At 41.4% G+C, this 13,174-nt stretch overlaps 1 protein-coding gene and 1 pseudogene across 5 annotated transcripts in view; one reads left to right on the forward strand and one right to left on the reverse strand.

Annotated features, from left to right (window-relative positions):
• Nucleotides 1-13,174, forward strand: part of PATJ (PATJ crumbs cell polarity complex component) — a 385,928-nt gene that overhangs the window by 212,811 nt on the left and 159,943 nt on the right. The gene's annotated exons all lie outside the window — the stretch shown is intronic.
• Nucleotides 3,433-3,940, reverse strand: LOC102492525 (transcription factor BTF3 pseudogene; annotated as a pseudogene).

Below are 13,174 nucleotides of genomic sequence, written 5' to 3' on the forward strand. Positions count from 1 at the left end.
GCATGAATGCACCGCTGTGGAGAAGACGGGCCCCACACGGTGACTGTGGTTCAGATCCTGGTACGTGCAGCCTGGAACATGCCAGGCACACCCATGAGTGCCCAAGATCCAGAGAACTGGAGGCCTGGAGGAAGGGGATCACAGTGAGACAGACCCTAAGGAGGGTTCAGCCCCCTCTCTATCTCACTCTCTCTTGCACACGCACACACTCTTACCATGAATTTTTAAAAAGAAGACCAATTGTGACCAGCAGATGGCATAAAGTTTACATTGCTGGATTTCCACGTAGTCAACCATGGTACGAGTCCCGGACCGGGCAGCTTAAAACTCATGTGGGGAGGGGGGCACTGGATTCCCACATGGTCAACCACAGTTTGAGTCCCAGACCTGGTGGCTCGCTTTCTCGCTTTCCCTTTCTCTCTCCCTCTGTCTGTGTCTGGTCAAATTAAAAGCTAATAATAACAACTGGAATTAAATAAATAAATAATTCTTTAAAAACAAGAACAAAAAACTCAGGCGGGGCATGTGTGCATGCGTGCCCGAGATCTTGAGAGGAGAATGGAGGAAAAGTGATTTTAGTGTGGTCATTCCCCCTGGAGGGTGATTTCTCACTTACTGTCTCTTTCTGTCTCTGGTGAGCGCATGTACCCTATAGCCCCCCCCCCCAAAAAAAATGCACTTTGAATTCATTAAAAGAAAAATTGGTGAAATTATATCCATTATTTAAGAAGCAGAAGGAAAAATAATCATGTTTTGTGTTTGTTCTTTCACAATAAGAAAGCTTATCTAAACTGCATAATAAAAGAACTGTCCTTTGTCCCAGCATTGAGTTAGGGTTTTATTTTTATGCTGCAGAAACTATTATGTAAAACCTCGTTCATACTGGGTGGCCTTGTTCTTTTCTGTGTTTCCTGCCAGGAGGTCCTTGAGCTCTATTGCTGCCATTTTTGTGTCCAACTGTGGCTTGTTAGAGGAAAAGTTGTGAATTATTTACTCATACTTCATTGTCTTTATGCTCCTGAAATATTTAGGCCAAAAATCTCTATTCTGACTGTTACTGGAGGAATGATGATCATTTCATTTTTAACACTGCAGACCTCATTATTGCTCTCACAGAAGCTGTATGTGAAATGTCTCCGGTGAGCCAGATTATCTAAAAATCATGGCAAGAAAGGGCTATGAGCACAGAAAATAAGAATGATGATGACGGGAGAAACTGAGATTACTAAAAATAGGGATAAGAATGCGTGCTGGGGAAGAAAATTGCCACGTGGGAGGGTGAGTTTTCAGCAGTGCCTCTCTTAACCCCCCCTCCCCTTTCATTCTGCAGTTCCCCCCATGTCTTTTTTTTAAGAAGAAAGATTTTATTTCATTTATACAGTATAAACGAATTATTGAGAAGGAATAAATGTGGATCTAGAGGGATATGTAGTTAATAATACTTGAGATATATATTTAAGAATATTTCAGTATACTTATTTTTTGTGGGCTTGTCATATTTTTTAATTTTTTAAATGATCATTCATACATTAAATTGCTATACATCATTGAGATTGTGAAGAGACTTTACCCAGCATGATGTGCATCTCAGTCCAGCCCAGTAGGACTATTATAGACAGTTCTCTGCTCTTCCGTGCTCTTTAGTGTCTTCTCCAGTTCCCTTTTCTTTCCACTCATTGCTCTTGTGCATACTGACCTGAAATGCAGCCTGGAAACATGCGCTCTCAGGTTATCTCAGCCTCAAGGCATAATTTATTTCTGTATTTTACTTTACTGGCATAATAGAAATCTCTGTCCTGTTATCAGTATATAAGAGGCTGTTTTTTCCTCTTAAAAAAAAAAAAAACTAGCAAACACTGCATATTATCAGATAGTAATCAAAATAAAACCTCCCCCCCCCAACAAAAAACCTAGCAAACACTGCATATTATCAGATAGTAATCAACCTGATAGGTGCAGTTATTTTTCATCAAAGAAAGTTGTTCACATATATATCTTCCATATACAGATAATGTAGAAAGAAAATAGGAATAGTGTCTGGTGAGGCAGTTTGTCAACCTGACACCTGGACTGGGGTTTTCTCTGCTTTTTACCCCATGGTAAAGAGAATGGAATAAGAAGGAGTGCTGGGGGGTTTTTCTGCAGAGGTGGATGGTTAGGAATGGGACATGGGTTATTAGAGTATAAGAAAGGCAGTGGGAGTCCGTGGTACCCTGCTGAGCATACCCGTGACCCATTCCAGAAGCCCTGTCTCTACTAGGGGCTTTGGATCAAGAGATTTTAGTTTGGATTCTGGCGCTACCACTGCCATACCTAGAACCCTTTTTTTTTTTTTTTTTTTTTTGGGGGGGGGAGAGATTTTCACTGTAGGGCACGTGCGCTCGCCAGACAGACAGAGACATAGAGGCAGAAAGCGAGAAATCACCCCCCAGGGGGGATGGTCACGCCGCAATCACTTCCCTTCTCCTCCATTCTCCTCTCGGGATCTTGGGCACGCACGCACACGCGCCCGGCGTGAGTTTTAAGCCACCGGGTCCAGGACATGAACCGCAGTCGACTACGTGGGAGTCCAGCAACATAGCCATTACGCTAACTGCTGGTTCCCATACCTAGAACCCTTTTACAAGTCACTGGATTTGTGAGTCTCTGTTCTCATTACAAAAGGACAGGAGCACCCACCTACCTCAGCACTGTTACAGTGCTGGATTACATATAAGATGTACTTTAAAAGCTAGTAAGTGCTGGACCAGCAGGTGGCATGGTGGTTAAGGTGCTGGACACTCCCACATGGCTGACCGTGGTCCGAGTCCCGGACATGGTGACTTGCTTTCTCACTTTTCCTCTCTCTCTGTTTTTCTCTCTCTGGTCAAATTAAAATAAATGAATGAATAAATTGAAAACTGAATAAAGAATTCTTTAAAAAAAAAAAAAAGCTAGCAAATGCCTGTGATGTAGTCCTGCCCCTGTAGGACTGACTCACTAAGATTAGTGTTTAAAAAACAAACAAAAGGAAACAGACATTGTAAGGAGGTTAGAGACTTTGAATAGTCCTTTGATGATTGATTGGATTTTTAGATTATCTGTAGAAGGGACAAATAAACTATTTTGAAAGCAAGAGGATAAACTTCTAGTAACAGAGAAAACTGGGAGAGTTTTAATCAGATTAGTTAACTCTCTCTCTCCTTTTTTTTTTTTTTTACTAGGCAAAGAACTTTATTAACCTTTGTTCCAAACTTTATTCCCAGGCTTCTTCAGCTTAATTAGCTGCAAAGAATGAACTGTGTATAAGCAAAATCTGAAAAGAGCTGCAGTGTCCAAGGGGCTTAGGCTTAAAAATATTAGAGATCTAGATTTTATCAGATCCATAAACAAAACAGAATTTTAAAAAGCTGTCATAATATAAAATAGCAGCTCCCAGTAACTTCGTGTTTATCCCTTTCAGAAGTTGACTCAATTCAGTTTGCCTCATTCTTGGAAGTCTCATCAAAATTCTCCACGAGATCTGGAACTTCATCATCCTCCTCCTCTCCAGTAGCAAGTGGTGCTTTTCCATCCACAGGTTGTTTGGGCAGAGCTTCAGCCAGTCTCCTTAAACTAGTCAGAATGCCTGCCTCAAGCTGGTTTAAGATGCTAGGGAGCATTTCCATCAGCTGCTTTGTCTCAGCCCGGTCTGTAATGGTGAAAGTCTTCGCTGCCAGAGATGCCTGCACTTTAGGGTTGTTAAAGTGCATCACTGTTCCCTGGTTTGTAAACATATTCACCAATTCAATACCAGAGATATTGTTTACCCCTAACTTCTTTAAGGAGAACTGAAGTTTCTTATCATCTGCTGTAGCTGTTCTATGAACCACCTTCAGAAGCGAGCAGTTCCTTTCCCTCCAGTGTGCACTTGTGCCTGCAGCTTGGCGAGTTTTTCCTGGTTCAGGATCGTTTCTTTCATCTTGTCAGAGCAGAAAAGGAGTCCGGTGGGGGACTAGGGTTGGCGCTCAGGAGGTCTCAGGCAGACCAGCTGAGATTAGGCACATACACGCGGGGACAAGATGGCAGCTAGAGGGAAGATTAGTTATTCTTATGAGAGGAGTGAACACAAAGCTCCGTGTTAGTAGTATTTAAACCAGCCAGTACCAATGGTAGAAGAAATTCCAGGTCACTGGTCCCTTGAATCCTTTTTCTTATGTGACTAACAGTGCTATTATCATAGTTACTGTGTAAGGCCTCAGCCTCTAGAGATACATGATTCTCCTGAAATATTAATGAGCTGTTAAGAAGTGGATTTACTCCTGTGTCCCATTTTGCTTTTTCCCTCCTGTGTTGTGCAGGTCATAGGTTATTTTCTAGAGGCATGTATCATTTTATCAGGCTAACCAATCTATAGCAGCTGGGGAATATTGGGCAGGAATATTTCTCTATCCACTTCCTTGAAATTAATACTTTTTTTCTTTTTTATGGAGAGGTTTTTGCTAGAGGGTGCGTGCACTTACCAGACAGATAGAGAGAGACAGAGAGACAGAAAGCGAGACATCACCCCCCAGGGGGGATGGCCACACTGCAATCCCTTCTCCTCCATTCTCCTCTCGGGATCTTGGGCACGCATGCACACGTGCCCGGCATGAGAATTAAGCCACCAGGTCCGGGACGCAAACTGTGGTCTACTACGTGGGAATCCAGCGACATAGCCATTACACTAACTGCTGGTCCCTTGAAATTAATATTTTAAAAAATATGTCAGGGTTTAGGATTCAAAAAACTATTTTCCTTTTCTATTTAAATTTAGTAAGATGGGGACTATGTATTATTATGACGCTGTCTTTAGAAGGTATTTCAATTTAATTTGCTTTGTTTGAGAGAAAATAAATCTCTCATGCTTAGCCTTTTTAATGAATGTGGTTCTTTGGGAACATCATACTTTACCAGAAAGAGATTAAATTGACGTTATGGTGGACCTCATTTCAGCACTGCATCCATTACACTTAGTCCTTAAAGCCACCATCTTTGCCCAGCACATTAAGTTGCTGCTTGATGTATTTGCCTTTTTTGAGAAAAAATTAAAGTGGTAATATATTCGGAAGTAGTTTCCATTACTGTAAAATTATGTCTTCAAGTGCATTTTAGCCATCTTCTCTACTCTGTCACTAGCTTTGATATACATTTCTTCCCTCTGTTCTCCCTCTGTAATACGGAAGCGGTGGTTTTGATAGTGAGCATCTTTTTTATGGGCTTGAGATTTTGAGGAGGAGCCAGCTGGTGGCATGGTAGTTAAGGCACTGGACTCCCTCATGGCCAACCATGGTTTGAGTCCTAGACCTGGTAGCTTGCTGTCTCACCTTTCCTCTTTCTCTCTCTCTCTGGTGAGCATACATGCCCTCTAGCAAATAAATAATAATAATAATAGTAAAATTAGATCACTATTTATAAAAAAAAATTTTTAGAAGAGATTTGGGGGAAGGAAAAATATTCTGTAAGTTTGCAAGGTATTTTTTAAACAGCACTTGGCTACTTCTATTACCTCTTGGTCTACTTTTCTCCCTAACCCAAAGGCTGTACTGAAATACCATGGTTCTTACAAGAAGACCTTTAGTTTCACACCTACTTCTCTCTCCCCACCTTTTTTTTCATTTGCCAGAGGACACATGCACTTGCCAGAAAGGGAGAACGCACCCTCCAACAGGGCATGGTAACGCCGCCGTCCCTTCTCCTCTATTTCTACACCCTGGTCGCACTCTGGGCACGCAGGCACACATGCCCGGTGTATTTCTCAGACCACACTGTCAACTCTGCGGGGTCCAGCACCTCAACCACCATGATACCAGGTGGTCTGGCATATTTTTTTTCTATACTTCTTCCCAGTCCTGGTCTTCTGCCACCCTTGTCTCCCTCTGCCTGCTAAGCTTCTGTCTATTCTTCTTAAGCCCAGCCTCCTTCATGGGAGAGGTGCCTCCCTGTTGCCAAGAAAAGATGATTACTTCTTCCTTTATGTCTCTGTCCATCATATGGCAGTACAGTTGTTTGTTTCTTTTTTTTTTTTTTTTGGAGAGGTTTTTGCTATAGGGCACGTGCATTCGCCAGACAGAGAGAGAGAGACATAGAGACAGAAAGCGAGAAATCACCCCCCAGGGGGGATGGTCACGCTGCAATCCCTTCTCCTCCATTCTCCTCTCGGGATCTTGGGCACGCACGCACACACACCCGGCGTGAGTTTTAAGCCACCAGGTCCGGGACGCGAACCATGGTCGACTACATGGGAGTCCAGCGACATAGCCATTACACTAACTGCTGGTTCCCAACAATTGTTTGTTTCTAAAACCATCTTACTTAAAAGAGTACCAGATGCTTGAGGACAGGAATCGTGTGTGATTGAATAGTAATTTCTTTAATGTGGCTTTCAGAGAATCTGATATCTAGAACCTACTTAGTGTGCTGTCCATGGTAACTGTGAAGATGATAATTCCTGTTTCCTCATCACTTAATGTAGTGATCACTGACAAGTAGATGAATAGACTCTATATCTAAAATCTAATATACTTTTATTAGAATATTTCAGTGTCTGGGACTTCCACTTTGTGAATCTTTTAAAATCAAACTAAGATTTTATGTGATTAAAAATGTGGGGCCAGCAGGTGGCCTAGTGGTTAAGACACTGGACACCCACATAGCTGACTGTGGTTTAGGTCCCAGACCCAGAGGCTTGAAACTCACACTGGGCATGTGTGCACGTGTGCCCAAAATCCCGAGAGGAAAATGGAGAGGAGATTGCGCCATGGCCATCCCCTTGGGAGGTGATTTCTCACTTTCTCTTTGTCTCTGTCTCTCTGGTGAGTACACACACTCTATAGTGAAAATCTCTCCCACTCCCTAAAATAATGAATTACTGGGGCCAGCAGGTGGCATGGTAATTGAGGTACTGGACTCCCACATGGGTGACCTGGGTTCGAGTCCCAGATCCAGCACCTTGAAAATCACCCTGGGCACATGTGCATGTGTGCACAAAACCCTAAGAGGAGAATGGAGGAGAAGGGATTGTGACATGGCCAGCCCCCCAAGGGGTTCTCATTTTCCTTCTCACTCTCTGTCTCTTTTTCTTACTCTCTGGCAAGTGCATGAACCCTGTAGCAAAAATCTTTAAGAAAAAACAAAAATTATTCTGTGACTTTTTCCACGGCAGATAAATACCCTTAAGAAATGTTATTCAATTAGTAAGTAGCAAGACCAGCTTTTGTATTCAAAGAAATTTGGCTATAAATTCTGTTTGTCTATATGTTGGTCATATTCCTTAAACTTCTTCATCTGTACATGATACTAATAACACATTCCTCTGCTGATTTGTATGAGACAAGTAAAGTAACATTTCAAGCATGTGTGCATATGTGTGTCTCCAGTGTGTATGTTGTATGTTTTGTTTATTGTCATTTAATATTACTATAGTTACAAAAATATCAAAAAAGAATTCCAGGGCCAGCAGGTAGTATGGTGGTTAAAGGCACTGGACTCCCATGTGGATAATCACAGTTTGAGTCCCAGACCTGGCAGTTTGAAATGCATGCTGAGTACATGTGCGTGTGTGCCCAAAATCCAGAAGGTGAATGGAGAAGAGATTGTGGCATGGCCATCCCTTCCGGGGTGGGGGGGGGAGTGTGATTTCTCAATTCTCAATTTCCTTCTTTCTCTCTCTCTCTCTCTCTCTCTCTAGTGAATGCACACACCTTTTGATGAAAAGGAATTCCAAAATCACTTTATATCTGACTAGTCAGAGATGCCATCATTGTTGACATTTAGAAATACCCACAAGAGCTTTCCTTAGACCCAGACAAAACCTTTTACATAAATGAAAATGACCAGATAAATAGGTGATGTGGTACCTATTACTTTTTCACCCAACACATTACCTTTGTGTGGCAGTGGCACAGGTTCTCATTTGTCAACATACAATGATAAATATAACTCTTTTGTTGATATTAACACAGTTATTCTGCTTTATTAAAAGTATAGCTATGATAGCCACTTTGATGCCTAAGTTTTTAATCTTTAGGATAAATTCTTAAAAGTTAAAATTGTTGGGACCAGCAGATGGCACAATAGTCAGATTGCTGGGCTCCCACATAGTTGACCATGGTTCAAGTCCTGGACCTGGTGGCTTAAAACTAATGCCACACACGTGTGCGTGCATGTCCAAAATCCCGAGAGGAAAATGGAGGAGAAGGGATTGCAGTGTGACCATCACCCAGGGGGTAATTTTTCACTTTCTGTCTCTCACTGTCTCTTTTGTGAGCACATATGCTCTATAGCAAAAATCTCTCTTAAAAAAAGTTAATATTGTTAGATCAAAGATTAACCTATAAAAAATACTAATTAAGGGTCCAGTAGGTGGTGTGGTAGTTAAAACTGTGGACTTCCATATGGTTGACTGTGGATCAAGTCCTGGACTTGGCAACTTGCTTTCTCACTTTCTCTCTCTCTCTGATGAGTGTATGTGTGCACTCTATAGCAAACAACAACAACAATAATAATAATAATAGTGATATATAAATAAAATTAATAATGATAAATAAAGTGAAATAATTCTTTTTAAAAAATCATTAAAACACTAAGGTTTGTTCAGTTTTTGGTTTTGTTTCCTGCATGAGTGCTGTAGTCAATAAAAGAGTTTACTGAAGGACCAGCAGTTAGCGTAATGGCTATGTCGCTGAACTCCCATGTAGTCGACCACGGTTCGAGTCCCAGGCCCAGTGACTTAAACTCTCTCCGGGCGTGTGTGCATTCTTGCCCAAGATCCCAAGAGGAGAATGGAGGAGAAGGGATTGCAGCGTGGCCCTCCCCCAGGGGGTGATCTCTCACTTTTTGTCTCTCTGTCTCATTCTGATGAGTGCACATACCCTGTAGCAAAAAAACTCTTAAAAAAAAAAAAAAAAGGAGTTTACTGAAGAAAAAATTCACCAGTAGATTATAGTATCTTGAAATGTAAAGTTTACAATATATTTGAAGGTAAAACTGGGAGCAGGCTTTGCTGATTTTATTATCAGCAATTCAAGTTACATGACATTTAACTCAGTTTTTAAACAACTTACCACTTTTTATAGTAAATCCTTCTCATTGAATAAAGTCATAGGTAAAGGTATTGTTAAGAATAATATATTATGGGAAGCTGGTAGGCGGCGTGGTGGTTGAGGACCCTGGACTCCCCACTTAAACCGACCGCTGTTCAAGTCCTGGCCCCGGTGGGTTACTTTCTCACTTTCCCTCTCTCTCTTTCACACTCTGTCCCTCTCTGGTCAACTTAAGTTAAATAAAATAATTCCTTTTATAAAAGGATAATATATTATTGTCATGATGTTCAAACCTCAGGCGAATATGTTACTTGAACTAAATTTTAATTTTTGTATAATTAGTACTTCCAATCCTCGCAGAAGTTAATTAACTTTTACTTCCAATTTGGTAAGTTTTTTGAGTAGATTAATTGAGCTGCTCTTCAGCCTAAATTTATATTCATGTTCAGTTGAACTATGGAAAATTAAGAGTAGTTGAAAACCTATCTGTTCATTATATTTTGAATAATTAATTTTATTCAAGCAAATCTCACTAAAGACCCCTAAAGTGAAAGTTTATGTAGTATAACAAAAGGATTTGCATCAATTTACTTATACTGAGTCTTCACTGAATTAGCCCTAGTTCTACTTCTGCTATAAACAATGAACTATTACAATTAAACATCCCATTTCTGGTACATAAGTATAGGGAATTTATATCTCATGTCAGGTTTTGGGGGTTTCTTCCCCCCACTACAGTAGCAGAAACCAACCCACAGGGGGATAAATTAAGCAGAATGAAAACCCATTATAAGATGACTTAGAAACTTCGCAGTACAGGTGTTTCTGATTTGTGACTGTGGCCCTCAGTATCCAGAGCTGCTATAATTTGCTCCTGAGTAACATTTCATTGAATTGGAAATTCTTAACCTGAAGGGAAAAATGAACTAACTTACTCACAAGATAAAATATTACTGTCTTTCTGGGACCTGGGGATTATGGAGCTGAGACCAAAGTGAACTAACCATCTGGAGGATCTTGGAAGATTCTCTACATTAGTAATCAAAAACAGAAGCTAAAAACAAAAGAAAACCAGAATTATAGGTTAAGAGCATAGAAAACTGCTTTGGACAGAAAGCATCTTTTTTTCTTTCTTTTTTCTCCTTTTGAATGCCAAGGCAACTTACGAAATTTCTGAAAAAGCACAAGACTAAGAAATTTAAAGAAGTATGTCAATTGGATGTTTATATTAATGTGTAGAATTAGAAGGGGCCTCAGAAACTGTATCAGTGGAAACTTTTCGAATGCAAAGAGCACACATTATTGAAAATATTGTTTTAGTCAGCTAGAGGTGCTATCATGAATACTGTAGACTGGATGGTGTAAGCAATAGACAATTATTTCTCAAGACTAGGAAGTTCTGAGGCTAGGATGTCCAATATCAAGGTACAGTTCCTGGTAAGAGCCTTCATGGTTTGCAGTCTCCTTGCTGTATCCTCACATGGTGGAAAGAGATGCCATCTCTCTTGTTTCCCTTCTTATACACACAATAGTCCTGTTCTCGAGGGCTCCACCTTCATGATATAATTACATCCCAAAGGCCACACCTGTAAATACTGTCATATTAGGGACTACAGTTTTGTTTTTTGGTTTTTGTTTTGTTTTGTTTTGGTTTGGTTTTTTTTTTTTTGGAGAGATTTTCACTGTAGGGCGCGTGCGCTCGCCAGACAGACAGAGAGAGACATAGAGACAGAAAGCGAGAAATCACCCCCCAGGGGGGATGGTCACGCCGCAATCCCTTCTCCTCCATTCTCCTCTCAGGATCTTGGGCACGCATGCACACGCGCCCGGTGTGAGTTTTAAGCCACCGGGTCCGGGACACGAACCGCAGTCGACTATGTGGGAGTCCAGCAACATAGCCATTACGCTAACTGCTGGTTCCCGGGACTACAGTTTTAACATGTGAATTTGAGGGGGAAGACATAACCATTCAGTCCCTATTATTTACTGTCATTGTTGAGTCCTTCCTAAAAACTAAAGATCAAGGTACAACTGGGCCTCAGGAAATGATGTCTTTTCCTGCCTCTTTATCCATGTGGCAGACAGAGTATGGCCATTGCCCAGAAGCTCAAGGAACATGCATAGTGAACTGTGTGTCTCTGCTCCTGTTTAAAGCTCCCTACAGAGAGAATCTGGATTGGCCCAGTCCATGCCATATGCCCCTCAGTGTTGGCCTGGAGTGACAGGCAGTACAGACTTGGCTGTCCACCAGTGGATAAGGGAGTTTGAAGAACAGTCGCCAGCAAAGAGACGTGGGCGGGTCCTGGCAAGGTTCTCCTGCGTCTACTATATCCTTTCTCTGATCTGGTTTTCTCATCTTAGGGATGCAGAAATTGAGATGGAAAGGTATAACACGCTTTTCACAGTCATGGCTTGATGAAAGCGAGATAATGGTACAATTTCTCATCCGAAGTGGATCACTTTTCAGAGGGAGTGCCATAAATAATTAGAACAACATTTATCAGGGCCAAAGAGGGCTAGCGAGGGACAGGTCCTGCTGAGTCTGCTCTGTAGAGAACTGTGAAGATGATCTGTAGGGCCAGCTGGTGGCACAGTGGTAGCTCTGTGCTCTGTGGTACTGGGTCCACATGGGGAAGTCCTGGGTTCACATACCAAGGCCTCTCGGTGCATGCCAGACATGCATGTGTGTGCTGGCTGAGACATGTGGTGAATCGTGGTAGAAGACCCAGTTACCAGTGAGCCTCTCTCCCTTTCTCTCCATCATGGAAGAAATAAATAAATTTTTAAAAAAGAAAAGCCAACCTTAAGAAATTATCTCATATTTTCAGGCCAGCCCTGTGGCCTGCTGGCTCGGGGGGCTGGATTCCACATGACCAACTGTGGTTCAAATCCCACCCCTAACAGTTTGAAAAGCATGCCAGGTGCATGAATATGTGCATGTGTGCCCCAGAACCTGACAGGACAGAGAAATGGAGAAGAGATTACGGTTGACCACATCCCTTTAGGGGGTGCTTTTCCCCTCTCAATCCCTGTGTCTCTCTCAGGTGAGCACACATGCCCTGTTACCTCAAACAGAGAGGGAGGGAGGGGAAAGGAAGGTAAAAAAGGCAAGGAAAGGAAAAGAAAAGATGGGAAGAAAGGAAGGAAGGGATCATCTGTTTTGTTTTTGTTTTTGCATCATGCAGTGTGACCTCTGGGTGTGCCTCAAGATTATAGGCTTTTAAACTAATAGCTAAATCAACTCAGGCAAATTACTCAACCTCTCTGAGTTTCAGTTTTATGTTCTTGTGAAAGTTAATAATACACCAGTTACCCTGAGAGTTAAATGAGATGCTATGCATAAAGAGTTCTACAGGGTTATGTGCAGAGTAAGCACCCAGTCAGTGTTAATTATGATTAATTGTAATAAACCTGGATGACTTCAAAAGGGTGTAGAATTCCTTTTTTTTTTTTTTTTTTTTTTGCCTATTCTATGCTTGGAAGACCTCCTACATTTGTTATTTAAAGAATAAATAACAGCTTTCCTGTAATATAATAAGTGATAGTTTAAAGTTAATTGTGCATAAAATGTATTATATTTTTTCTAATTACTTACTGCCTTTTCTCTGGAGTGCATTTTCTTTAGTGATGAAGAAATAGAAAAACTGTTACAGAGTTGGAAGCTATATTACCTTTGATTTAAATAGCGAAATTGTTTTATATTAAATAAGGGCTAAGAAAACACATGAGACAACTTCCTTTCCTGAAACTCAGAGACTGCCCATGTGTCATTTTTAAGGCCAGAAAGAGGCTTTGTCTTGGATTGTTTTATCCAGAGATCTGCATTTTCCTTTCTGATTTAATCCAGTTGAGTCCGGTTTGGCTCTATCTTGAGTTTCTTACTCGGTTCCCAGTTTCCCACTACATAGCAGGGTTTCTCCAGAGGCCTCTTCACATTGGCAGGGAGCAGCTGCCTACGCAGTAAACACCAGAGTTGTTGGCACTGGAAAAAAAACATCAGTAGCAAGCAGGCTGCTTCACCTTTCTCCTGCCAGCGCCTCGGAACATTTCGAAGTAGCATAACTTCAGATGTACTCGTAGGTACATGAAAGGAGTCACCTGCTTTCTTCATTTGAGATGAATATCATTTTTCC

Source organism: Tupaia chinensis, unplaced genomic scaffold (genome assembly GCF_000334495.1).
Source record: "Tupaia chinensis unplaced genomic scaffold, TupChi_1.0 Scaffold000215_1, whole genome shotgun sequence".
NCBI classification, from domain to species: Eukaryota; Metazoa; Chordata; class Mammalia; order Scandentia; family Tupaiidae; genus Tupaia; species Tupaia belangeri.